The sequence below is a fragment of the Leptonychotes weddellii genome, chromosome 10 (genome assembly GCF_054177405.1).
Source record: "Leptonychotes weddellii isolate Sample4059 chromosome 10, ASM5417740v2, whole genome shotgun sequence".
Classification (NCBI taxonomy): Eukaryota; Metazoa; Chordata; class Mammalia; order Carnivora; family Phocidae; genus Leptonychotes; species Leptonychotes weddellii.
Window position 1 is genome coordinate 57186892 of NC_138378.1, and position 23471 is coordinate 57210362.

Here is a 23471-nt window from a genome sequence, read left to right on the forward strand (position 1 = left end):
CAAGTACCACCCTCTCCCCAAAAGGAACTGCTATCCTGACTTGTAATAGCACAGAGCCGTTCTACCTGTTTTTGTATTTTCTATAAATGGAATCACACAGTACATACTCTTTTGTGTCTGGCTCCTTTGACTCAACATCATTTTGAGATTCATCTATAGTGTGTGTAGATCATTCTCATTTCTGTATGCTATTCTCTTCTACTGTCTCTGCACATCTGGGTTTGAGGCTCTTACAAATAATGCTGCTTTGAATGTTGTGGAACATTTCTTTTGTTGCACATCTGTTCACATGTCCATCAGGTATCTACCTCGGAATAGAAACTGCTGGCTCATAGGGAACACAGATGTTCGGCATTATCAGATACTGCCATAAGTTTTTCCAAGTGGCTGTGACAATTTATACACCAGCAAGAGCATGGGACAGTTCTGTTGTTCCCCATTCTCCCAACACTTGGTACTGTCTTTGTCATTTTAGCGGAAAACTTAACCTTTAGCTTGAGTCATCAGGCCATGAGAAACCACATTTGGACCTGAAAGAGGGGCCTGCACAGAGTACCTGGACTCCATGCTATCTGTAGGAGCTGGGTGAAAGTTCAGGATTATCTGCTTTATGGAGGAGTAAGTATGTTCCATGCAAAATGTGTATATGGGAAAGGAGTGTGAGTGGGTTGTAGGTAACCAAAGAGCTGCACCATGCCGACTCTGGTGAGTTAGACTGGGTGGAACCCAGTTTCAATTGTCCACCCTCTTCCTCCTGTCAGTCTCCACAATAAAGGCTAAAAACATTAAATACTCACTTTTCCGTCTTTTTGGCAGCTAGACGGGCACGTGACAGAGTTCTGGCAGTGAGATACAGGGAAACCTGGGAAATCTTCTGCAGTTCTGATAAAAGAGCTAAGTGACTGGTGCAGACCTTTCCCCTTCTTCCAGCCCCGAGTGGATCCGGATGTACCCCCTCAGCAGTCATCCTCAACTGTGAAGGAAGTCAGGGAGAATTTCAGAAAGGCTCCCCCAATGCTCTGGGTCTGCTGAATCAGCAGTGGCAGCTGCCTGCTGCCAGATACCTTTTAGGTGGGGAGAACTCCTGTTTGCTTAAGCTACTGTAAGACCGTCACTTGCATTCCAAAGCATTCCTAAGTGATACAGAGGCCAAGGGAGATGTGGGCTCAGCTGAACTGATCAAAGTGAGGTCAGTGGCAGGGGGGGTGAAGGGGGGGTGGGGGGGGGCTCAAGGAGCAGCTAATGCGAAGGACTGGGGAGCAGCCAGATTGCAGTGCCCGAAAAACAGCGGGTAGGTAAGCTCCGGGTACAGCAAATATGGGCAAGTCTTCCAAGCACTGGCTGTGAAGGGAAAGGAAAGTAGCTAGAGGGGACACAGGATTCAGGAAGGGTCGTCTTTGAGATGGAGTGCCATGTGTATGCCTACATCCTTTTGGAAAGGAGCCAGCAAAGATGAGCTTGAAGAGACAGCAGAGTGGACAAAATTGAAAGGCCAAGGTTACTAAGGAGGCGGGAGAGAGAGGATCCACAGCCCAGATGGGTACTAGCCGGAGATTTGGGAGGCATGGCTGTTTTCTGACAGTGCTGTGATTGGAGGAGGGGTAGGGAGACTGAGCAGGTTAAAGTTTGAAATTATCATGGTGTAACTGGGAAAGCAAACTGAAGGCTTTCTGGCCTGAATTGAAGGTCTAGTTGAAATTGGAAATTAGGGTGCCAGGGTGGCTCAGTAGGTTGGGTGTCTGCCTTCAGTTTGGGTTGTAATCCCGGGGTCCTGGGATGGAGCCCCATGTTGGGTCCCTGCTCAGTAGGGAGTCTGCTTCTCCCTTTTCCCTCTGTCCCTCCCCTGACTTGTGCACTCTCTCTAATAAATAAATAACATCTTGAAAAAAAAAAAAGAGGGGCACCTGGGTGGCTCAGTCAGTTAAACGTCTGCCTTCAGCTCAGGTCATGATCCCATGGTCCTGGGATCAAGCCCCATGTCAGGCTTCTTGCTCAGTAGGAAGCCTGCTTCTCCCTCTGCCTGCTCTGCCTGCCCTTCCCCTGTTTGTGTGCTCTCAGTCTCTCTCTCTCTCTGACAAATAAAGAAAATCTTAAAAAAAAAAAAAAGAATATCTTATATTTGAATGAATGAATGAATGAATAAATAAATAAATAAATAAACAAACAAACAAATCCTCTCTCTCAATCCCCAGCTCTTCCTCCTCTGGCTAGCTGCCATCAGTGACCACACCAGGGCCGAGGGGGGAAGGACTGGAGAGTGGTGGGAGATAAGTTCCTACCTGACTGGTACAGTAAGTTGGCTCCTCCCCTTCTCCATTTGCTACTGTGGCTTCCCAGCTGGGATCCTCACTACAGTTCCCTTAACACCTCCCCTTCAGAAAGCTCCTGGTCCTCTCTCAGTATCTGCTTTCCCTAGCACTCTAGCAGATACCCTTTTGGGCAGGATCCCTTTAGAGATGATCCCGAGCTGGTTCAAGGACTCATGCCTTGGGTGGGATTTGAGAAGAGCCCAGGGCAGTGTCCCTACCTTCCCCAGGTGTTTTCCAGGAGATGGCAAGCCCCTGGGAGCCCAATATGGGACCTGAACAATGAGAAGCAATACTGAGGGTGATGTCTAGGGCCTAAGAGCATCCTTCAGGAGTCCCCAGTCCCCAGCATGGTTCAGCAAAAAGGAGGCAAGAATTCCCAAGCGCTCCCAGGGGCCAGGTGTAATAGCAAAGCAAACCAGGTTGAGAGCTTGGGACGGGGATGAGGAGAATGCAAAGTACACCCCACTTCACAATAAGAGGCCATGGCAAGGCTTCTGACATTAGTGGTACATGCAGAAAGCACAGGGGGTGACTGTCCTGGGCATACTTGTCTTCAGAGCCATTCCTCCATCTTCTGTATTGTGTTTTGCATCACAAGGGGGCTAGCTCCAGCAAACAGCATTTCCTAGCCTCTCCGTCAGCTGCCTTCTGCTGGCTCAGCTAATAGAGGACACCAGGAAGGGAGGGATCCGAGGATAGAAGGGAGAAAGAAGCTGCTTCCACTGGCAATAAGCCCCGGTGACCTCACCTTCATAAATTTAGTTCACATTTGAGTCCAGTGACTTTTACGAATTCCAGGTACTCAGATTCATTGATTCCCCCATTCTAATTCCCAAGGTCCCATATGTTTTTAGTCAATGCCTTAACTTTCTCATGAAGGACATGATTGGTTTATAAATTCATCTTAGGTTGTGATATAGGTTCCCATGGTATCAGACACTGCATCTGGATTTTAGCTGCTTACGTTCAGCAGCTCTAAGAGAAAAGAGACTTTTTTTTAAGACATTCCTAGAGGCTCTGTAGTTTGAGCTAAGAATTTAAAATTCTGGGTCTGCGATTTTTTTCAATTTAACTTTTTTTTTAAAGTAGGCTCCATGCCTAACATGGGGCTTGAACTTACAACCCTGAGATCAAGAGTCACATGCTCTACCAACTGAGCCAGCCAGACACCCCTAATTTTTTTAAAGCTCTCTTATGCTTAAAGCCATCAGAACCAGCCAGCCAGCCTATCTTACATTCTTTGTGTTCCTCATTCCGTCACAATGACCTGTCACTCTTCCCAAGAAGCATGAGTACCTCTCAGAGTACATGCAGACGTTCCAAGGGGTGCCCAGGCACGGGTAGTTTTAAAGATTACTTTCCAGGCCTTCTGTTTTCACACACGCACTCTTTGCTAAAATTGACCTGCCCAACAAGGACCTGCCTTAGAACATGAAGCCACTTCTCTTTTCCAGCCTCCCTTTTAGTGATCATGCTCCCTTCCCTACTTTATACAATGAAATGGCACCCTGCATTTTACCAAGATGCACTGTCCCAGGATACACAAAGCACAAGATAACCACAAAAGGGGCAATTCAAACGACTCATGCCACTAAAACCTGCTTTAATCAAGACACTGGGGTAGGGCTTCATATTTCTCCTCTTATTCTTATTTCTGATAAGAGTGAAACACAGTGGAGTTTGGCTTCTATTGGATGTTCTGAATTCAGACATACTGTACATGGGGGTGGTGGAAATGATGGCCATCTGGATTTAATGACTTTGCTTCTTCCATCCCTGACTATTATCAAAGAACTCATGGCTTCTGGTGAAAAATCCCATGACTGTTGACTTCTTTTTTTTTTTTTTTTAAAGATTTTATTTATTTACTTGAGAGAGAGAGAGAATGAGAGACAGAGAGCATGAGAGGGAGGAAGGCCAGAGGGAGAAGCAGACTCCCTGCTGAGCAGGGAGCCCAATGCGGGACTCCATCCCGGGACTCCAGGATCATGACCTGAGCCGAAGGCAGTTGCTTAACCAACTGAGCCACCCAGGCGCCCGACTGTTGACTTCTTAAACTTCGAAGCAGATATACCTTCCCCCTACTAAGTTAAACACGTTAGCATTTCTTAATATTCCTTTTATCTCCTCTCTTCCGCCATCATGTTGTTCTTGTTTGGAATTTTTGACATTAGTTCTTCTGGCTAAACATTCTCTTTTCAGGGCGCCTGGGTGGCTCAGTCGTTAAGCGTCTGCCTTCAGCTCAGGTCATGATCCCGGGGTCCTGGGATTGAGCCCCACACTGGGCTCCCTGCTAAGCAGGGAGCCTGCTTCTCCCTCTCCCTCTGCCTGACACTCCCCCATGCCTCTCTCTGTCAAATGAAAAATAAAATATCTTTAAAAAAAAATTCTCTTTTCTTCAATCTTAGACTTTTTTTTTAACAGCAGTATATTTATCAAAATATTAGATGACCCTGACATCCCATGTCTCTTGAAGGTTGTCCCGGATTTGTTTCTCTTACTTGAACACTTCCATTAAAGGTATTTTCAACTGTGGCTTTTTATGTGGCAAACTTCTCATAACATGCCCGAGAACATTTTTATTACTCTCTCTCATTGAAATGAAAATTTGGCTGTGTATAAAATTTAAGGTTCACAGTTCTTTTCCTTTAGGACTTAAATAACTACATGATCATAGGAAAAACTATATGACCATCTAAAAAGATGAGGGAAAAGGCAATCGATACCCATTCATGATAAAAAAAAAACACAAAATTTTCAGCAAACTAAGAATAGAAGGGTAGTCTTAAACTGATAAAGGGCATCTATTCAGGGTACCTGGGTGGCTCAGTTGGTTAAGCGACTGCCTTCGGCTCAGGTCATGATCCTGGAGTGGTTAAGCGACTGCCTTCGGCTCAGGTCATGATCCCGGAGTCCTGGAATCGAGTCCCACATCAGGCTCCCTGCTCAGCAGGGAGTCTACTTCTCCCTCTGACCCTCCCCCCTCTCATGCTCTCTCTCAAATAAATAAATAAATAAATAAATGAAATCTTTTTAAAAAAGGGCATCTATTCAAAACCCTCAGTTAATGTTTTTATAGTAGAAGACTGAGCTCTTCCCCTAACATCAGGAACAAAGCAAGGATGTCCACCTTCAACTCTCTATTCACCATTACCCTAGAGCTTCAAGACACTGCAGGAGAAGATACCCAAGGCATACAGAGTGTTAAGGAAGAAGTAAAACAGGCCTTGTTCACAAACAACATGATCATGCACATTGGAAATCCTAAGGAATCTAGAAAAAAGCTCCTAGAATTAAATGAATTTAGCAAGGCCACAGGCTAGAGGTCAATACACAATAATCAATGGTATATCCATATATTAGCAATGAATACATGGAAAACAAAATTTTAAAAATATCATTACAACAGCATCCCAAAATATAAAATACTTAGGCATAAGTCTTTCATTATTTTAAGTATACTCTTTTTTTATAGTCTTGGAATTTTATTATCTGAAGTTATTGTGGTCCAGTCCTGCTGCTATATCTATTCATTTGACTCTGTCAAAGTATAACTCAGAGACCTTTAGGTACCTGCATGCAAATGGAATACTCACTTATTTTAAAGAGAAGCTAGACTCTTAGACTCTAGACTCTGTTAGACTGTTAACAAGAAGGGATTTAAAAGAGAGAGAGAGGAAAAAAAACTAGACATTCAAGGAACAGTAAGTGCTTAGATTTTTTTGGTTTGCTCTTAGGGTTGGGGAGAGGCTAATGGCTCAGCTAATATCTGGCAGAGTCTAGTCTGTGATGTGTGCTCTTAAACAAGCTGTCTGGGGAAAACAAAAGAAACAGTTTTAGCTACTGACAGATTCTTCTGATGAGTTGGAGATTTTAATTGTGGAATATTCATGCCAGGCTGATGCTATGTAAGATCAGGTCTATACCATTTCCCTCCTGAGAATTTCTTAGCTCTCACTCATGGTGATTATATCCTCCTGCATTTTGTAATTTTAGATGATGAGCTCATCTTTAGTGGGGCTTTGTGTATGGGAATCCTGCGTGGCCAGGATGGAGGGTGTGTTTCTTCAGAGAGATTTTATGTTTGCTTCTGTCTGGTATCCATTTTTAAAGTTAATTTTTCAACCCGCGGGCCCCTAGTTTCTATAGGAAGTGTAAGATTGAACTCTAAACCTGAATAAGAGCAGACTGATATAACTTCTCAGGGGAACATTTTTTCCCCAATCAAGAGGCGAGGCTAAGAGATACAGCTTCATAGTTTCTCTGTGCGTCTCTGCACATTTCATTTTTGGTTCATACTTCCACCAAAGGTATAGCCCTTTGAGAGTCCTAGTTTTATGTGGAAGTATCAAGTCTATCTCTTTACTTTTGTTAATCAAGGTCTCTTCTTTTGGTGCTACAGGTCCATTCAAAAATGCCTTGGTTCTTGAGACCAGTAAACTCCTGGGGTTGGGTGGGCTCCACATCAGCTCATCCAACATTCCCTCTGCCCCTCCCCTCAACTGAGCTCCCTCTTAATTTTTGACCACTGAGAATGTTCCCTACCTTCTGTGAGCTTAGCTCTCTCATCAACTGAAAGCTTAATTTAAAAAAAAAAAAAAAAAAAAGCTTATTTTACCATGATTCCAAGATGTTTTCAAAGAAAGAGACCATGTATGGTATATATTCATATATAAATGTAGTATGAACGATAGGAAAAGGCAATTCACAAACCTATTCCTGACTTCTCTCCCATCTTCCCCCCAAGCCCCCACCATTATGTTTTGCTCTTCTCTAAGCAACATTAATAGTTGTTTTCCCTTCTCTACCCAACATCTAACCTCAGTTTTAATAATAAATGAAGGGATGGATGAGTGAATGAATCAGTTAAACAATTCATTCACTTATCCATCAGTGACACCTACTGTGTCTTTATCTTGAATTCTGATTATTACAAATATACTGAAGATTACAATAACAAACAGAAAAGAAGGGAAGAGACATGAGAGACATTTTAAAATGTATTGAGTACTGTATCTCTTTAAGAAAAAAAAAAAAGCCTTGCAGAAATTGAATATCGAAACTGAAAAGGGTAGAACTGTAAGACACAGACCAAGTTAAAACTGAGTTCATAGACGAATGAGCATGAACCCGACTGGTAGGGGAAGGCTCCACAGCGTAGGTGGGAGCTGGGCTGAGCCACTGGTGTTGACTCATGAAACTGGGATCCATACAGGCCATTAGCTAAACACATGCAATAAACTATAGACTGAAGTCTGGCTACTCACATTATAAAAATCTCTTCACATAGAGGACATTTTCTATGGTGATCATTTCTGCCCGCCTAATAAGATTTAATTTATAAAACTTTAATTGGCATTTTACTTTTCAGATTCATAGTCACTGTATGATCAGAGGTAATCTTTCTGGAGTTTTTCCAGCCAGTGTTTACTCCAAGAATTAGCTCAAATCCTTGGTTTAGTCATCAAGTGGTTCATTATTCTTTGTAAGTGACTAGGAGAAGGGTTCTCAGGGTCCGTGGTACACTCAAGGACCACGCCTGACATGGAGAAAATTAAAATGAAAAGGGACTTCTTTTGGTAGAGCATTCTTTTTCAAAAAAGGGTAAAATTTTAATGATAGAAACGGATCCTTCTGGAAGAATATTTTATTTTAGTAACTGCCATATATTCCCAGAACCTTCCAGAGTATTTAAATGAGCCTCTCCGTACTGATTGATGGCTCATCCTCTACTGTATGGAGGTAGAACAGAGGAAATGGAGGATAAAGTGGGTCATTTTAGATATATCATTATATATAATAATATTATTAATAATAATATAATACCAGGATTGCCAAGATCAGGCCTAAAGCAAACAACCCTCTTGCATCCAAGTTCAATGAGAGAATTTAGTGTAAAACACTTTGTCTTCTTTTTCTCGCAAGGTCCATATAAATTTGCTCCATATCTGCTCAAAACATTTCTGAAAAAGCTCACATAGCCTTCATCCTTTATAATCAAAACGTTTCCCCTAATGTTCTGAGTGGCTTGAAAAGCCCAACCCAGAGTCTATCAGGAACATCTTCTATCTGTAGCTACAAACTGTGGTGGGCATACACAACATCTGTGTGATTGCTGGGGCCGTGTACAAGGTAAATGGGGGTGTGGGGCAGAGCTGAAGGTGCTGCAGGCTCCCAGGGGGCAGGCAGCAGAGGGCTGGAGGGCCGAGGCTCTCAGAGCCAGGCACGGGGGCTGCATCCCTAGCTGCAGGAGGCCAGCAGCGCCGCCAGCCAGGGAGAGGTCCCTGCGTCCAGGGGAACAGCTCCTTGACTCTGCACATCTTTCTCTCCCTGCTGACTCAGCCTGGCTCGGGCTTGCCCCAGGCTCAACTCATTATCTTGTTATCTTTACAACTTTATTCCCACTGCTTACAAGCACATTCTTTCCAGGTTTCTTAGTTGAAATCCCCAGAAAGAAGGCTCTAGTTGAGCCCATCTTTTAGTGCCAAGCCATCTGTAACAGCTCATTAATTGGTCCATGGGTAGCCCGGCCTCTCTTGGGGCAAGAGCTTTGGTCTGTGGTCACTAGTGTCTACAGGGACAGGGCATGCAATGAGGCTTTGGGGGTATGAGGGAGTGATCTAGATTCTGTGAACATGGGGAAGGTGACAGATCAGGCCTAAAGCAGCACCGATGGTGGCCTCCAGGGGTCCCTTGGGAAGTATCTCCTTCCGCCTTTACTCTCCTACGGCCATCTAGGGATAGGCCTCTTTCAGTCCACTCTGGAGCCCATTTGTTTTAGCCTGGATTCTTTAAAACCTGAGCCTGGGGAAAACTTACTAAGATTTTACTGGGATATCAAAATGGACACTCGGGCAAAGGGAGCCCTGGCAATAAGTAAGTGTCCTATCCTAATGCAAAATCTGCTCAACCTTATTAAAAAACAAGGAAAGGCTGAATTATTATATCTGGCCTATGAGACTTGGAAAAATGTAAATATCCAGTGTTATGAAAGTACATATAGGGAAAAATGTCCTCTGATGCACCGTGGAAATGCAGATCAAAAGCCTTGAAAAGGGCTACACTCTCCAACCTATCAATTTCATTTGTAATGTGGAATTGCATATGTACTCCTCATGTGAAATAAATATAGCCCTTTAATTTTCTATGATTCATCTTACTTCCTCCAAAGCACCCATCTTGATACGAAGTGAGAGGAAACTAAATTTAGTCCACACGACTAAAACCCAGTTTAATTCAATATATAAACTGACCATTTAGATACTCAGTCTGTCAAGGTAACTGCCCAGGCTCTCATCAATTCTTCCACTTTAACATAGGTTTAGGTACATAGGAGATGGGAGGGCTTACATATCCTATGGCAGTAGGGAAAAGGCTCTCTGGAATTTATATATGGTACAATCCCATTTCCACTATTACAATAAAAGTGCAAGGGGCACGTGGGTGGCTCAGTCAGTTAAGCATCTGCCTTCAGCTCAGGTCACGATCCCAGGGTCCTGGGATCGAGTCCCACATCGGGCTCCCTGCCCAGTGGGGAATCTGCTTCTCTCTGCCCCCTCTCCCCACTTGCGCTCTCTCGCTCAAATAAATAAATAAAATCTTTTTAAAAAAATAAATAAAAGTGCAAGTGTGTCAAAGTGTGTCAAAGAAAAAAGGTCTGGAAAGATATAAAGCAAAGTCTTTGAGTTATCTCTGGGAGGTAAAATTGCACTGGGCTACAACTGTCTTTTACATTTATGTTTTGGTTTAATTTTGTAAGAAGCATGCCTTAATTTCATATTCAGAAAAAAACAATAATGATGTTTCATTCTGATAAAAAACCAGTCCAACAGGATGTTAAGTGGGGTTTTGATTGAAATGCCAAGATATGATAGTTATTGAGCATCAAAGCAAGGTGTGAGCAGACCACAAAGATTTCAAAGGCGATCTTCAAAATCTGGTTAGCTGTGTCTTGGTCCTCGACCCAGGGAATCCCTCACCCAGAGAAAGGGAATAAGAGAGTCAGAAGAGGGGAGCTTCCGGGAGGATTTTGTGAGGAGGACTTCCCTGGGGAATGGGCAGGGTCACCTGCTCCCTCCCCTCCAGTCTAGTGAGAGGCTTCAAGGGGACAGACCACTCAGGCAGCTTGAGGTGTGGTCACTGCCATCCCTGCCGCAGGGCATAGACAATGGCCCGGTGTGGGCTGGTTCTGGAAGACTAAGTAGCCTTGGCTGAGAGAAAAGGACCTGGGTGAAAACTGCTCAACCCTCTGGGTGCAGTTCAAATGAGACAGAAGTCCAGGGGACCAGGTGAGGAGGAGGCAGAGGTAAGTCTCCCTGGGTTGAGCCCAACCAAGAGTGGCCAGTGAGGACAAGGGGGTCCCAGCAGTGAAAGGCTGGGTGACAAGTGCTAGAGCTGAGGCTGTAGGAAGCAGGGGGCAGGGGGCCCTGCTGAAGGAGAAGGAATTGAGTCAGAGAAACCCAGCAGGGGAGTCTCCCAGGACCTCAGGGAAACCCCCCAAGATCGGCTTTAAATATCTGCCAGGGGACCTATGGCCTATGGGTCCCCAGGTATAGGGCCCACAAAGCCATTTTACCAGGACTAGCCCCCTTCCCTCTCCACCACTCCCCACTTCAACCTTAAAGGCCAGAAACAGGGGTACCTGGGTGGCTCAGTTGGTTAAGCATCTGCCTTTGGCTCAGGTCATGATCCCAGGGTCCTGGGATGGAGCCCCACATCATCAGGCTCCCTGCTCCACGGGGAGCCTGCTCCTCCCTCTCCCCCTGCCTCTGCCTCTGCTGGTCCTCTCTCTCTTGCTCGCTCACTCTCCCTATCTCAAATAAATGAAATCTTAAAAAAAAAAAAGGCCAGAAACAGCAGCAAGAGGAGGAAGAAGTGAATAAGAAAGAGAAGGAGCTAAACACAACTCCCTCCCAGGCTGCCCACAGCCCACCTGCCACAGGCCCTAGCTTTGGGGGAGTAGGAGAGAAATCTTATCTTTGAGTGAAGATTTATATATTGATTAGTATACTGGGCTGGACCCTTTTAATTACTTAATTAAGCCTGCATTTATGACTTAAAGTGACCCCTGGACATTTACCTAAGGGTGCCAAGAAAAATTTATGAGCTTGGTAGGATTTTTATATACGGTCTTGGAAAAGACCAACCTAACCCCCATTGGAAGGGATTAAAAGCAGTGGAAGACAAAAATAAAGTGGCTTTGGTGGGCATAACCCATAAATCCTGCATAATCAGCATACTGGTTGTACAACATTCCTTTTTTAAAAGCCACTCTGCCTTGAGTTTCTAGATACACTATATCAGTGCCACCCAGATGTTGGCTAGGAGCCCCTCAGTCCTTGGAGGTCTGGCTATAATGGGATTAGACCCAGCTGATTCCACAGCCTGGAAAAGTTGAGTTTGCCCAGTAACTTGTGCTCATTCTCAGAGACTTACTCACCTGAGGTCTCCCCAGCCTCTTATTTCTGAGTCTGTTTTGCTTTCCGCTTTTCCCCCTCATCAGCCTGGATGCAGAAATGAGCATCTCTTAGCATTCCCTCTTTAGAAGAATCTCCTCACACAAACAGTTGTGAGTTGTGGAGACTTTCCCGAAGGTTTTCCGTCTTCTTAGAGTGCGGCAGTGTTAGGTGGTCAGGGAGGTTGTTGTAGTTAAAGTTCACCACACTGAGTGACTGCTATTATTCCGTACAGTGTTAAATGCTGGAGATACAGAGTAAATGATATCCATCATCCTCAAGATACTTACAGTCTAGTTGGGGAGAGAATGTAAGAGAATATAGTAAGTGCCTGTTAGAGCCCAGGTTGCCATGGGAGCACATGTGGTGGGGGCATGCGAACAGGCCTGTGGTGAGGATGTGGGAAGTCAAGGAAGATTTCTCTCTGTGATAAAATGGCAGATTATTTAAAGAATCAAATAGAATTTGAGAATGCAGAAATACAGTAAGAGATGTTAAAAACTCCAGAGATGGGTTCAACAATTTAGATGCATGAGAAGAGAGAGTCAATGAATTAGAAAATATGGCAGAGGATGGGGCGCCTGGGTGGCTCAGTCGGTTGAGCGTCTGATTCTTGATTTCGGCTCAGGTCATGATCTCAGGGTCCTGGGCTCCGTGTTCAGTGGGGAGTCTGCTTGAGGAATCTCTTCCTCTCCTTCTGTCACTCCCCCTGCTTGCATGCTCTCTCTCTAAAATAAATACATAAATCTTAAAAAGAAAAGAAAAGAAAGGAAAAGAAAAGATAATAGGGCAGAGGAAACGATCTAAAATAAAGAGAGACAACATAGAAAATCCAAAAGCAAGGGTAAGAGATACAGAGAATACAGTGAGAGGATCTTACTTTTATTTAGTTGGAGTCCCAGGAGAAGAGAACGAGCTGAGATAATATTTGAAGACATAAAATAATTTTCCACAACTGATGAAAGACTTTAAGTTCAGAATCACAAAGAACAACAAATCCCAAGCAAAACTAATTATAAGAAATCTATTCTTGGCACATTAAAATAAATCTGCAGAAAACAAAAAAAAAAAGAAAAAAATTGAAGACAGGCAGAGGGGGAAAAAGATTGTTTTCAAAGGAGCAACAGTTAGACAGACAACTGACTTCTCAACAGCAACAGTGGAAACCAGAAAACAGTGTAGTATCTTGAAAGGCTAAAAGTAAACTGCTAGTCTAAAATTCTACATCCAGCTAAAAATCTCCTTCACGTGTCAACATGAGAAGACACCTTTGGACAAAAAAAAAAGAGTGATTTATTCACTAGCAAGAAACACTGTATTAGTTTTCTATTCCTATGTAATAAATTACTACAAACTCAGGACCTTAAAACAATACCCATTTATTTTCTCACAGTTGTGTAGATGTGAAGTTCAGGTAAGGACCAATTAGGCTCACAGCTCAGAGACTCACAAAGCTGAAATCAAGGTTTTGGGTAGGGGTGGGGTCTCATATGAGGCTTGAGGTCTTCTTCCCAAGATCATGTGGTTGAAAGTGAGGTCTAGGGTGCCTGGGTGGCTCAGTTGTTAAGCGTCTGCCTTCGGCTCAGGTCATGATCCCAGGGTCCTGGGATCGAGTCCCCACATCAGGCTCCTTGCTCCGCGGGAAGCCTGCTTCTCCCTCTCCCACTCCTCCTGCTTGTGTTCCCTCTCTCTCTGTCAAAAAATAAATAAAATCTTAAAAAAAAAAAAGTGAGGTCTAAAAGAAGTCTAAGACTTAAAATTATATAAAATATACTCTGATACAATGAAATTACAATGAGAAAAAAACAACTTAGAAAACTCCACGTTTATTTGGAAAATAAGAAATACTTCTTTTTTTTTAAGATTTTTTTTAAAAGATTTTATTTATTTATTTGACAGAGAGAGACACAGCAAGAGAGGGAACACAAGCAGGGGGAGTGGGAGAGGGAGAAGCAGGCTTCCCGCAGAGCAGGGAGCCCAATGGGAGGCTCCATCCCAGGACCCTGGGATCAAGACCTGAGCAGAAGGCAGACACTTAACGACTGAGCCACCCAGGCACCCAAGAGACACTTCTAAATAATACATAAGTAGAATAAAGTATCACATAGGAAGTTAGAAAATATTTTGAACCGAATGTTAACAAAGTTTTTAATGTATCAATTCCCACGGGATATAGGTGACGGGATATAGGGAAGTATATAGCCTTAAATGCATATATATTACAAAGTAAGAAAGATGGAAAATTCATGAGCTAAGATTCATTCTCAAAAAGTTAGAAAAAGAAGACATGGGATACTATATTATTATTCACAAAGATTCACTAACCCAACTCTGGGCATCAACATCAGGCTTAGCCCTATTTCTTGCTCTAGTCAATGGAATGCATACAGGAGTGTGATGTGTCACATCTAGACAAAAGGTTTAAGATTCAACATCGAGTTCACCATACTGTCTCAGTTTCCCTCGGCTATGATGATTGTCAGTGTTCCAGACAGCAGCTGTTCTGCTGCTCAAGCCCCAGGGTAAAGACAATGTGGAGAAGAAGCCAGCCAACCTGGACGGAACAGGTAGAATGATTGAGAAATAAACTATGTTGTAGAAATCCTTGAGATGTTTTTTTCAGGATCGTTTGTTGTCTCAACTTAACCTAACCTATCCTAACCCTTATAGAAGTCCAAAAGAAGAGGCAACTGCGTGGCGCAATCGGTTAAGCATCTGACTCTTGGTTTTGGCTCAGGTCGTGATCTCAGGGTCATGAGATCAAGCCCTACATCGGGCTCTGCACTCTGCGTGGAGTCTGCTTAGCATTCTCTCTTTCCCCTCTCCCTCTGCCCCTCCCCTGCCACATGCACTCTCTCTCTCTAATAAATAAATCTTAACAAAAAAAGAAGTACAAAAGAAACCCAAATACGGTAAAATAAATGAAATAATAAGGATAACAGCCTTAAAGAAACGGAAAAGAACATGCCATAGAGAAGATCACCAAAACCAAAAGCTGGGTCTTTGAAAAGACCAATAAAACTGATAAATCCTTAGAAATTATCAAGGCAATGAAAAAGAGAGAAAAAAATTTAAAAGAGAGAATGCACAAATAACCAATGCCAGCAATGAAAAAAGCAGGGATCACTATACATTCTATAAACACTAAAAAGATACTAAGAGAATTTTATGAATAATCTATGTTGAAAATGCGAGAAGTTAGATGAAATGAATATAGTCCTAGAAAAATACAACTTATTGAAAATTGATCTAGGAAGAAATAGAAATTTTAAGTCCTTAATTTTTAAATAAATTGAATCAAAGTTTAAAAACTTTGAATAGCTAAGGGAAAAATAATGCTTACTGTATACAAACGCTTTGGAGAATAGAAAAAAAAATGGTATACACTCCAATTCATTTATACGGCTAGCTTAACTATGATACCAAAAGCCAATGAGGATAGTTTCAGAAGAGAAAATTTAGCCAAATCTCACTCATGAACATAGATACAAAAGTTCTAAATAAAATACTGTATCAAGAAACATATAAAAAGGAAAATACATTATAACCAATGTGGTAGACAGTATAATAGCTCCTAAAGATGTTTATTTCCTAATCCTCAAAACCCTGTGACAATGTCATCTTACATGTCAAAAGGGACTTTGCAAAGCCCAATGTAATCACAAGAGTCCTCTTAAGAGGGAAACAGGAGGGTCAGAGTCAGAGAGATGTACCGATGGAGGCAGAGATTGGAGTGATGGGCTTTGAAGATGGAAGAAGGGACCACCAGCCAAGGAATGCAGCTAGCCTCTAGAAACAGGAAAAGGCAAGGAAATGTATTCTCCCCTAGAGCCTCCAGGAGAACTGCAGCTCTGCCAACACTTTGATTTAGCCCACAGGACCCACTCTGGATTTCTGACCTCAAAAATTGTAAGATAATAAAGGTGTGGTATTTTAAGACACTGTGTATTTGGGAATTTGTTACAGAAGCAACAGGAAACAGATACAACTAAGTTGATCTTATTCTAGAAATACAAGGATGCTTCAACATTGGAAAATCAAAATAGTTCACCATATAAGTAAACTTGAAGGAAGAAAATAATATGACTGCTCAATAAATAGAAAAAATTTCATAAAATTCAATTCCAATCATCATTAAAAGAAAAACAAACTTTTAGCAAACTATGATTAAAAGGATTTTTCTAAATCGGATATCCTTTATCAGAGGTTAGAAAAAAATCAACACGTTGTACCCCAAAACTTGTATAACATTGTATGTCGTTATACTTCAATAAGAAAGAAAGAGAGAGAGAGAGAGAAAGACAGAAAGAAAGAGACAAAGGGAAGAGGGAAGCTGGGAGTAAGCAATGAAAAGTAATTAACTATAAAAGAACGAAAGTAATTACCAAAAAAAGCATTGAAGTAATTACCATAAAAGGCCAGTAGTTACATTTAGAAAGAACAGGGTTGTATTTGGGAAGGGATATACTGGGGGCTTCTGGGATGCTGGTAAAACCCTACTTTTTTCTAGGTGGTAGTTAATGAAAGCGCTTCATAATAATTATGTTTTATGCACTTTCCTTTAATTGTGTTATTTTTCACAACAAACATGTTTTTATAAAGGTAGAAAAGAAAGAAAGGGGGCACCTGGCTGGCTCAGTCGGTGGAGCATGTGACTCCTGATCTCAGGGTTGTGAGTTTGAGCCCCAGGTTGGGCAGAGAGATTACTTAAAAAAAAAAAAAAAAAAATCTGAAAAAGAAAAGAAGGATTTGAAAAGCAGATAGAGCAAAGCTACATTTTAAGGCCTAAAACTGCTATAATCACTGAAGGGCAGACACTCAGGTTGGCCTTAGGAGTGGTGGAGCTTAAAATCAGACCAGCTAACATGAGCTGAAAGGCTCTGAGCGCTCCTGGGTTGGGCTGACTGACTTCTCACCTCCAGGATAGCAGAATCTGGGCAGAGAACCAGCACTGGCAAAGGCTAGGAGAAAGTGTGGGCCCAATGGAGTGGGTCCCCACTGTGGCAGTCCTGCAAGATGGCACAGAAGGCACCGAGGAGAAGCAGGAGTCCTCTGGGACCCCAGGGAACAGAAGGGACCCAGGTGATGGGAGGGAAGTGAGTGCATGGAGAAGGTGCTAGTATCTCAATCATGAAATGGAGGAGGAGTGGGGATAGAAGACATCCTGGAGCTCTCATCTCCCAGGCCTGAGAAAACTTTTTAATATTCTAGGATTCTAAAATGAACGTGATAATTACTGAGTGCAAAAGCATAAAGGAGTCATGGTTTTGAAGCTCGCCTTTGTAAGGGCCTTATCCCTCACCTAATGATTACCTGCAGTTTTTCTGGCAGTTGTCAAAGGGAAAGACCGATCGTACAGCCAGCAGAGTTTTCATGGCAACATTCTAGGAGGGCTGGTTCGGCTGGCCAGTCTACAGTACTAATCGTTAAGACATGAGACAGCATGGGCCAGAAATGCTATGAGCCAACAACCTCCGTCATAAGTGAAAGCTTATGTCCAAATGTAAGGACGGTGGGCCACGTGACTACAGAAGACAGGGCAGGCTCTGTATCACACACACTGATGATCTGAGTGCATGAAAGGACTGTTAGCTATGAAGAAATTTAGGGTTTTCAGGGTTCCTGTTGGGAACAAAAGGCTCTGGGGGGCCCCGAATGGCAAATACAAGAGTATGAGAGAAGAGGTGAGTAGAGGTGGGGAGGGGATGTCTCCACCTCTGGAGGGTCTAATTAATCCCAGCACTGTCACAATGAGTATAAACCAGAGTGATTTGCTGGGGTAAGGGGATGTGGTAATAAACAAACATAATACTTCTTTGCATCAGTACACAGGAAGAATCAAAACCACCTGCACTCAGCTTACTGTTGACATTGACATGAGTTTTCGAGGGTAGGAAACTCTTGCCTGGGATGAGAAAAGTTGTAAACAACTATTGTTTTTTGCAGAAATTTCAAGAAGTAACCTTTTTTATTTTTCTCAGTAATCTCTACACCCAATGTGGGGCTTGAACCCACATGACCCTAAGATCAAGAGTTGCACATTTTACCAACTGAGTCAGTCAGGCGCCCCTCAAGAAGTAACCTTTTCTTTTCAAGATTTTATTTATTTATTTGAGAGAGAGAGAGCAGGAGAGGGGGAAGGAGCGGAGGGAGAGGGAGAAGCAGGCTCCATGCTGAGCAGGAGGATCCTGGGATCATGCCCTGAGTCAAAGGCAGACGCTCAACAGATGGAACCACCCAGGCGCCCCAAGAAGTAACCTTTTCAACGAACTTTGCAACTTTTCAATAGACTGCATCTAACCACTTTTTATTCTCTAAGACTCTTTGAAACCCTTGCCTCGAAACCCTCACCTTGTGCCGTCCACCGATACCCACCTACTGTATCATGATTCGTGCCCAGTCCCAATCAAGCACTGGTAAAGCTGCCTTAAAATAGACCCAACCCTTCATAAATATCCCGATGTGGCCCCCCAATACAGACGTTACTATGACTAGGCAGAGCTGTGTTTTCCTTTCCTGCGATCAGAACAAACTCAGCTTTGCACTCTCACAAAGTTGTTCTGACACTGTTTTTGGGAAGCAGCATTCGATTATGAGGCCTGCCAAGACCTCCTCGCCACTGTGGTCAAGACCCTGACTCAGAAAGGATGCTCCTCTGAGGCCCTCGAGCCCCTCAGGAGTCTTTTAGACCACGGCAGTGAGAGATGTAAATCTTGCCTTGGGCCTGAGCTCCCCAAATACAGGGTCTATTTGTCTCCAGGAATAAGGAACCCCTTTTAGGAATCCTTTGATTATCTGACCATATTGGAAAATCTTTTCTCCTCGGTCGATATCTGCCTTATTACGAATGACACTACTCCTTGTCTATTTCCATCCTGTTCATTTTTGGTTGTGCATCTGTAAGAGCCAAGTTGACAGTGGCAAGGACAGATATGGGTCCCAATAAGTATGTCCCTAACCTGGCCCAGGGACAAATTTTTTCTTGGGCCACTTATGAGAACTTTCCTCAGACTTGTTTTGAGGTTCAGCAAAGATCTCTCCACATATCCTATCTGCTGGGAAGTATAAATTCATCGGAGTTGCAGATGGAGAAGGTCTAGCTGTGACATTGGGAGCTCTGAGCCACAGGATGCACAAATGACTCTTGACTGACCATTTCCAGCCTCTCATGGCTCTGTCTCAGTATTAACCTCAGTCCATGCCTTCCTCGGGCCAGACTTTTGCTTCTTACATGTATTTATGCTATAGCCAAATTTGTGCACTTATCTTTCCAAATAGCATCATTTCACCAAGGATAATTTAGAATTACAGTGGCCACCACGAGGGAGTTTTGATATGAACAAAATTATTTACTTGAGAGGTGCCTTAGAACGTAAAGGCAACATAATTCCAAGCATCCAATGGTCTTCATTATTTTTTATTAGCACAAGGAAGCATCCAAAAGAAACTGAATTGCAAAATTACTCCCTTGATGGATTGCTTGGCCAAAGCAAAAGAAAAATGTGAACAAGTTAAATCTTTTAGATTTCCCCCAAACCACAATTCAAGCCTACTATCTTCTTCCCCCATGCTATGCTCCTCCATGTCCTGCTATCCCTCTCTTCCTCTGACCCACTCCCCCTCCGTCCTGGCCAGCCAGGTACCCCAAAGCTCACTTACCTCTTTAAAGTAAACCTCCTGCGGGACAGAGAAAACCTCTTATGGTAGATTTTAAGCTCTGATTTCATTCTCAGCTGAAAGCCATCATCAGAGACTCTGCAGGGCCTAGACAACAGAGAGAAAACATTACAGAGAAATTTAGAATCATTTGAGGAACTTATAGCCCAGAGCAGCCACATATATTTCAATTCATTCCTATGTGAGTAGGAACGGCAGATGCAAGGAGTTCAATGAAAAAGTCAGAATGGGAAGACCCCCGATGGTGACTAAAAAGGCCTTCAATTGCACAGGGAACCGAACGGGTTTAGAAAAGCTATGGAGTTGGTCAGGGTCTTTTGGAGGCTATCCTCTGTCTTTCCTATGAAAATAGATTGTGCTCTGGTTCAGTTTTTCAAGCCAAAAAAGGAGAAGTGTGATGGAGACCTCAGGAGTAGGTTAATACCTATCAACAGCATGCAGGAGTTGATCCTGAAGCAGATGTGACCCTGCTCGCTCTCTTACTTTTTGTGAATGGCCTTGAACCAGAAATAGAGGAGCAATAATGTGCAAGCAAAAGTAGAATGGGAAAGGGCGCCTGGGTGGCTCAGTCTTTAAGCGTCTGCCTTCGGCTCAGGTCATGATCCCAGAGTCCTGGGATCGAGCCCCGCCATCGGGCTCCCTGCTCCGCGGGGAGCCTGCTTCTCCCTCTCCCGCTCCCCCTGCTTGTGTTCCTGCTCTCGCTGTCTCTGTCTCTGTCAAATAAATAAAATCTAAAAAAAAAAAGTATAATGGGAAAGAGCCCCAAGGCCAGACCTCCCAAACCCTGCTGAATATTTTGAAAAGAGTTCTAGAACTAAGAAATGAACGATGAAGATATCAATGAAGGTGTTCAGTTTCTCATTCTACTCTTAAACCCACAAGGAAACATTTCTCTGAAAATTAAAGGACAACCTACAAATGTTTTACTGATATGGGCGGGATAGTATCAATCTTAAACCTGACCCCACTACTGCACAACCTTTTCCGTGGAGTCTTCAGACTACCCCAGTCATACATTTATCCTTACCATGCCTTCCCCAGGCTCCAGCGCATGACCATCAGCCTCAAACCTTTAACCAAGGAACACCACACTCATTAACTTAATAGCAAGGGATTTACTGTGTGAATGGAACTGCCATATTAAATGCTTTCCCTGATGGTCGCTTCCTTCTGGTTTGGTCCCAGAGGACTTCCTTATTCATAATAAGATCCTGGCTCATTCGGATAATGATTTATGAGTACTTCTGTGTGTAAATCAAGCAGATTGAAAATCTTTTATCAGCAAAAATTCTGATACTCTACTGGAGCTAAACCCATCAAGGTTCAATCTCTACCCAAACCTGCCTAATAGCCTCTAAAACAAGGCAATAAAAGGAGGAATAAAACTAATAATCAAAAGCCTTAAAGAGAAAGGAGTCTCATACCTTGTCCCAGTCTTTGTGATACTCCTATCCTCTCAGTTGAAAAACCCAGTGGGCAGGAATACAGATTTGTTTAGGACCCCAGGGCTACAAATTAGACACTGCCTGCTTCCCATTAGGATTAAACTCAAGTACTATTCTATCTTCAAGGCCCACAGAGATCATGTGTTTCACAGTTGTAGATCTATGTTGTGTTTTCTTTGATGTCTATTTTTTTAAGATTTTATTTTTAAGTAATCTCTACACTCAACATGGGGCTTGAACTCACAACCCCAAAATCAAGAGTCGCACACTCCACCAACTGAGCCAGCCAGGTGCCCCTCTTTGGTGTCTCTTTAAATCAAAAATTAATACTTGTCCTCTCCAGGGAAAATCAGCAATAGTACCTGGATGACCACTATGCCTCAGTTTACTGAATTGCCCTCCTACATTTCACAAATCCTCAACCAGAACCTCAAGAGCCTTACATTGCCCTGTAATTCTATTCTTATTCAATAGGTGGATAATCTTTTGTTGTGTTCAAAGTTGAGGTGAGCTCCGATGCTGATTCATCTACTGCTTGCTCTTTTAGCTCAGAGACAGCATTAAGGGTTCCATAGAAAAGCTGACAATTTGTCAAGGAAGTATCCTTCCCAAGACAAGACATCCCAAGGAGGAAAATCCCTTACTCAGACAACGAGCTGTGCAAAGGGTTTCTGGTCAATAACTAAGACATTATGAGGATCCTTGGGTCTCATTGGCCACTGCAGACAGAATAGTCCCAACTTCTCTGAAATGTGCACGCCATTCATTTGACCTACCCAAGTCCTTGCTAACCAAACCTTTTCCCTGGAAACCCAAACATGAACAGACATTTTCTGAATTCAGATTAGCTCTTCAGTACCCTCCCATTTTGGGCCTAACCAAATATCATAGACCTTCAACCTATAAGTACATGAGAAATTTCTCCAAGCCCTTAACTGCGTGAGAATCGAGACCCATAGCTTACTACAGGTTCTCTTGTGATCCAGTGACAAGAGCCTCCCCACCCTGTCGAGGGGCAGCAGCTCAACTAGTGGAGTCTTCTGTCAGCTTGGCTGGTCCCTCATTCGGTACCATCTTTGTTGCTTCCTAAAATTACACCTTTCTTAGCAGGTCGATTTACCTCCTGTGAACTCCAATACTCTCTCTGAGGTGCTAAGCTGCCAGGCAGTGCCCTCCCTCACTCTGTTAAGTAATCAACCCAGCTTCTTTTGATCAGGAAGTTATTTTGGTAGCATTTTCCAGCCGGCAAGGATGACAATCTTTATCAGAATTTGTCCTAAACTCTCATCTGAGAGATTTCAGATTATTAAAAAATAAAAACAACCAGGCGCCTGGGTGGCTCAGTTGGTTAAGCAACTGCCTTTGGCTCAGGTCATGATCCTGGAGTCCTGGGTTCGAGTCCCGCATAGGGCTCCCTGCTCAACAGGGAGTCTGCTTCTCCCTCTGACCCTCCCCCCTCTCATGCTCTCTCTATCTCATTCTCTCTCTCAAATAAATAAATAAAATCTTAAAAAAATAAAAATAAATAAAAAATAAAAACAACCACCACACTTTCTACATGCCTTTTATTTTGGTAAATATCCCTAATACAATCATGGCTGTTCTTTGCTCTCATTCCTACAGTCTCTTACTCCCCTGAAAAATGCTGGTCACTAGCAGGCTGGGGGCTTATCTCTGCTGGAATAGAACCACAAAGGGATCAGGAGTGTGGCTGCAGTGTTGGGGAGCAGCTCATTTTAAGTTCTAACCACGATATTGTGTTCCTCTCTCCCATGCCCCATACTCACACAAATCTTGGAGCAAGACTCAAAGGAACAAGCGGCAATTCAGTTAGTTCCCTGGAATCCTGCAACCTGGGGGCAGGGTTGGCAAAGGATTAGGGAGAAAAAGGGGAGGAGGGGAAGTTTCCTTATTTCTATCAGGGGTGCCTTCCCCTCCTCAACTCTGCTGTCCCCTGCCCACACCAGGGCTGACTCTGGGGGCATGTCAGACCTAGGACAGGTCACAGTGTATTCTCAGGACACCCTCATCCAAAGGACATGCACAGCTCTCTCCAACTGAAAGCTGGTTCTGGTGACCAGCAAGGCCAGCCCAAGGCTAACCAAATGCCAGTTAGAGGAGGTGACAGGAATAGGCCCGGTGTTTGTGTAAATGGAGTAAACCAGTCCTAAATTCCAACTGCCAGAGTTGTCCCTGTTTTCCTTTGTCTATTTCCTGGCCCCTGTGAGTTCAGAACAGACCCCAGGGTGCTCAGTGCAGCAGCGAAGGTCAGGAAATGCTGTCCCCCAGCAAGGAACGGAGCTGCATTTGGAACCTGGATTGGAGGGTATCCACCCACCGGGGCGTTGTGGGGGTGGGGAGCAGAAGAGTGGCCTTCACCAGATAATCCCAGGTAGCAAAGGGCCCCGGGGGCCTAGGCACCGGGAGCCTGAGCTCTGCTTGACAGAAACCTTACCACAGTTACCGTTGTCCAGAAGCACCAAGCAGTGGAGTCTCCTGACACTGAAAATGGTGGAGCGTATTCCCACAGTCAAGGTGGACACCCCTTAGGAGTCTGTACTATAGTTAAAAGCTTGCCCCGACTT

General features: G+C 43.5%; 1 long non-coding RNA gene across 4 annotated transcripts in view; it reads right to left on the minus strand.

Annotated features, from left to right (window-relative positions):
- LOC145723890 (uncharacterized) overlaps positions 1-23471 on the minus strand; it is a 1084435-nt gene that overhangs the window by 1059497 nt on the left and 1467 nt on the right. For 3 of the 4 annotated variants that reach the window (XR_014149272.1, XR_014149271.1, XR_014149274.1), the window contains exon 2: positions 19424-19528. This is a non-coding gene — a long non-coding RNA (uncharacterized LOC145723890). Of the gene's footprint in view, positions 1-13127; positions 13457-19423; positions 19529-23471 lie in introns of those variants that run through there. The other variant, XR_014149273.1, reaches the window with a different exon arrangement.